We start from the raw sequence: 5,127 nt of genomic DNA, 5'->3' as shown, positions 1-5,127 counted from the left end.
CTGCCCTCTGCCCGTCTCTGCCCCGGCCCCCATCCCACCCCTCCCCCATTCTCTCCCCTCCGCCTGCGCTAGTCGGCCTCCCTCCCCACGCTCCGCCCACACCGCCAGCCCCCTCGTCTCCCTCCCCCTCTTCTCCCTCCCCTGCCCCTCCCTCCTCCGCTCCTTCCCACCTGCTCCTCCCACTATGTGCCCTGGGCCCTCCCAGGTCCCCGCCCCTCTTCCCTCCCACTCTGCCTCTCTCTCCCCCTCCCTCTTCCTCTCCTTTTCCCCTCGCCTTTCCTCCCCCTTCCTCTCCCCCTTCCTCTCTCCCTTCCCTTCCATGAGACCCTCCCCAACCCATCTCTGCATCTCCCAGCTCCTCCCACTCCTGTTCCTCCCTCGCCCTGCCCCCCTCCACCTATCCCCACTCCACTCATCCGAAGCCCAAACACTGATCTGTTTTAGTTTGCATTTTCTAGAGTCGTCCATAAATGGAATCATCCCATATGTACTTGATTTTGTCTGGCTTCTTTCACTCAACATAGTTACTTTGACATGCCTGCGTGTTTTTGCATGGAACAATCATTCATTCCTTTCTGAGCAGTATTCCGTTTATGGATATACCACCGTGTGTTTAGTCAGCACTTGATTTAGGCTGCTTTCAGTTTTTCCTGATTAGAACTGCAGCTGCTAGGAACATTCCTGTGCAAATCTTTGTACAGACATATACGGTTTTTCTTCTCTGGGGTAAATACCTGGAAGTGGAATGCCCAGGTCGTAAGGTAGGTGTAATCATTTAAGAAACTACTATACTGTTTTTCCAAGTGGTTTTTTTCTTTACCTTCCCACTAGCAGTCTATGCGAGTTCCAGTTGTTCTTCATCCTTGTCAACACTTGAAAGTCCAGAGATTTTAACTGTAGATGTTCCGATTCTGTGTAGTGGTAGCTTATTGTGGCTTTATTATGCATTCTCTAATCGTTAATGATGTTAAGCATCTTTTCATGTGCTTATTTGCAGCGAGTGTATTTTCCTTGGTGAAGTGTCTGTTCAGATCTTTTGCCCATTTAATGTTGAGTTGTTTCATTATTGAGCTTAGAACACTTTATATATTTTGGATACAAATCTTTTATCAAACATATGCTTTACAAAGATTTTTTTTTCCCAGTCTCTTGTTTGTCTTTTCTGTCTCCTAATAGTGTCTTGGGAAGAGCAGTTTTTAATTTTGATGAAGCCCAATTTATCAATTTTTTAATGGATTGTTCTTTTTTTGCTATCATATTTAAGAAATCTTTGCCTAATCCAAGATCACAAAGATTCTCTCCTATGTTTTGTTCTAAAATTTTTATAGTTCTAGGTTTTACGTTTAGATCTCTGACCCATTTAGAATTAATTTTTATATATGGCCAAAATTTTTGTTTTGTTTTGTTTATCTGTTTTGTTTTTTGCATATCTATATCCAGTTGTTCTAGCACCATTTTTATTGATTGATTGATTGATTGATTGATTGAGACAGAGTCTCTGTCGGCCAGGCTGGAGTGCAGTGGCACGATCTCGGCTCACTGCAACTTCCGTCTTCCAGGCTCAAGCAATTCTTCTGCCTCAGCCTCCTGAGTAGCTGGGATTATAGGCATGTGCCACCATGTCTGGCTAATTGTTGTATTTTTAGTAGAGACGGGGTTTCACCATGTTGGCCAGTCTGGTCTTGAACTCCTGATCTCAGGTAATCCGCCTGCCTCGGCCTCCCAAAGTGCTGGGATTACAGGCGTGAGCCACCACGCCTGGCTCCTAGCACCAATTTTTAAAAGACTACTCTTTCTCCAATGAACTGTTTTTGAATCTGTGTCAAAAATCAGTTTCCTATCAATGTGTTGTGTCTATTTCTGGACTTCCTATTTTGTCCCATTAATTAATTTGTCTATTTTTACATCAATATTACAATATCCTGATGACTGGACTTGCAACCAGCTAACATTGGTACTGTACCTCTGTTCTTTTTTAAGGTTGTTTGGGCTATTTTAGGTCTTTTGTATTTCAACATAAATTTTAGACTCAGTCTGTCAATTTCTACACACGATCGTACTTAAGTTTTGATTGGGATTGCATTGATTCTATCCATAAGTTTGGGGGAAATTAATATCATAACAATATTGAATCTTTTGACCCATGAATAAAGATATGCCTATCTATTTATTTAGATCTTCCTTAACATCTACTAGTAGTGTTTTGTAGTTTTCACTGTAGAGGTTTTGCACATCTTTTGATAGATTCATCCTAAAGCATTTCATATTTTTGATGCTGTGGTATTGTTTTATCAATTTCAATTTCTGATTGCTAGTATGTAGATTTTGTATATTGATCTTGTATTCTGTAATCTTGCTAAACTCATTTCTTAGTTCTAGTAACATTTTATGGATTTTATCAGATTTTCTACATAGAAAAATCATGTCACCTGTGTAGAAAGAGTTTTACTCTTTCCTTTTTAATACAGATGTCTTTGATTTCTTTTTCTTGCCTTATTGCACTGGCTAGAGCCTGCACAGTGTTGAAAAGAAATGTTGAGAGTGAACATCCTTGTCTTGTTCCTGATCTTAGAGGAAAAGTATTCAGCCTTTTACCATTAAGTATGATATTAGCTATAAGTTTTTCATAAATTTCCTATCAGATTAAGGAAATTTCTATTTGTAGTCTACTGAGAGTTTTTATCAGGAAGGGATGTTGGATTTTTGTCAAATGCTTTTCTGCAGCTACTGATATAATCATACTTTTTTCCTATTTTCTTTTTGTAGTTTGTTACTTGATTTTCAAATGTTAAACCAACTTAGTATTTCTTCAATATAGTCTGGTTTATCGGTTTTATTATTTGTTTCATGTATTGTTGGATTATGTTCTATGTATCATGGATTACATTTTTTATAATTTTTGTGTCTGTGTTGATGAAGGATGTTGGACTGAAATGTTCTTCTCTTATAGTATCTGTCTGGTTTTGTATCTGAGTAATAAGTAAACAAATTCAAATCCAGAGAGGTTAAGTACCTTGTCTATGATCACACTGCTAGTTAGTTGAAGAGTTTGTAAAGTTCCCCTAAAGTTTAGAATTTAGAAAATATCAAGGAATACCAGTTTATCTTACCCACCTTCACCCCCAATCCCAAGCAAAGTTAATAAGTTAACTTAACATTGTGACATTGTGGGAAAAAAATCATGGAGTCTGGTGTAAAACACATTCAAGTCAGAATATCTTAAATTTAAAAGATGCATGAGCTTGATCAAGTATTCAGCCTGTGACAGATCAGTTTTCTTATCCCCAAAATAGGGTTATTGTAAGGATTAGATACAACATACGTGAAAACACCTAGCAAACCCTTTGGTACATACTTGGTTTTAATAAACATTAGTTGTTATTGAAGATTTAATGAGGACAACAGTAATTGGTAAACAGAGCTGATAACCAATCTATCCTTGCATTTCTACATATCCTCACACTCCCAGAAAGACATTCTAAGCACAGAGGAAGTCCCTCCCTCCCTACCACCATTCTCCTTTACACCTGCTAGGAAGACCTTTACCTCATCTGTGATCAAGCCCTTACTGGTCTTAAAATGTCCCCTCTTCTCACCACCATTTGTCTAAATCCAACTTAACCATCAAGGCCATGCATTAACCTCACATTCTTGGACACATGGTCTTAGCCTGAACAAAACTCTACTTTATGTTTTCTCTTTTACTTTGTACACTGAGTGGCAGAGACTATCAGTTGCCTGGCCAATATGCACTCTCTCTACTTACTAACAGATCTTTGATTTTGTTAAGAGTAGCAATATGCCTAGCTAAAATGTTACATCTGCCAGCTCCCTTGTAGTTGGTGGCAATCATATAATGCTGTTATGGGCAATGATAGGAGCAGACATCACTGGGAGCTACCAGGAAAACTAGTTAAAGAGGAGCTGACTCAGCACTGGACTTTTGCTCTGTCTTTTCTTTCTGCTTGGAAATTAGTCATGATGGCTGGAGCACTGGTAATCTTCTGGTATACATGAAGATGAGACCCACTTCTTGATTTTTAAAGAAGTAGAAGACATGAAGGAGCCCAGGATTCTGAAGACAGTGTGGAGCCAATATGCTAGCCTTAGATTGCCTGCCTTCAGATTTCCAACTACATGAGAGACCAATAAATCTATATTTTGTTTAAATCACTGTTACTGGGATTTTCTGTTTCATGAAGTTGATACAGTGTATATCTGATGTCCTGAATTTGATTGTGAGAATCTTCAGGAAAAGCAAAGTTCTATAACTTTGACTCTTTGTATATCCAACACACTTCTCTGCAAACTATAAATTTGATAATAAAATCCCTAAAAGATAAGATAGAATGACCAAAAAATGGAAGATCAGTGCAAAAGCCAATTTGCTTTTCCCTACCAAAAAACCATTTGGGAAAGAATGAGGAACTGGAATAAGCTTTGTACAATTAATCTGCACTGAAAAGACTTTATCTGCTTCCATCTGCTCAAAGTTCAACATCGATGCTCATTTTTGTTCTACCTCAATCTAGAGAATTCCTAGAAACTAACCAACTGGAATATCTAATATATATAAAATATAGTTTTAAAGCTCTAAAGTCAGTGAATGAAGACTTAAATAAATGGTTCGATAGAAAAAAAATAGCATGAGATAAGCTCTGGGTTCAATTTCTAGGTGTTCTCCTAAGCAGATACAGATGTTTTAGATATACCAGTCTCTGGGCCTTGGTTTGATTATCTGGAAAATGACATGAATACAGGGGAGGGTGGCCTAGAACTAGAACTCAAGTTATATCTAAACTCTCTTCATTCTGTAATTATATGATGGGTGGTGAAAAATGGAAAGATACACTTGCTGACCAAAGAGCTGAAAGTACGAAGGTTAAAATATCTTCAACTTATAGATTTAAGCCATGTCACTTATAATCCCAATGGATTACTTTATAAGAATTGAAAAAATAACAACTGAAATAAATGTGGATAAAAATAGACTTTTATGTTAAAGATAATATTGGAGAAGTAGCCTCTGACATGTTAAAAGTGCTTATCAAGGAAGAGTAGATATGAAAACAGTGTTCTGATTGAAATAAAAACCAAAAAATAGTCCAAGGAGATAAGAGGTTCCAG

This window comes from Pongo pygmaeus, chromosome 8 (assembly GCF_028885625.2).
Source record: "Pongo pygmaeus isolate AG05252 chromosome 8, NHGRI_mPonPyg2-v2.0_pri, whole genome shotgun sequence".
NCBI lineage: Eukaryota > Metazoa > Chordata > Mammalia > Primates > Hominidae > Pongo > Pongo pygmaeus.
Note: the sequence above shows the minus strand (reverse complement) of the source record.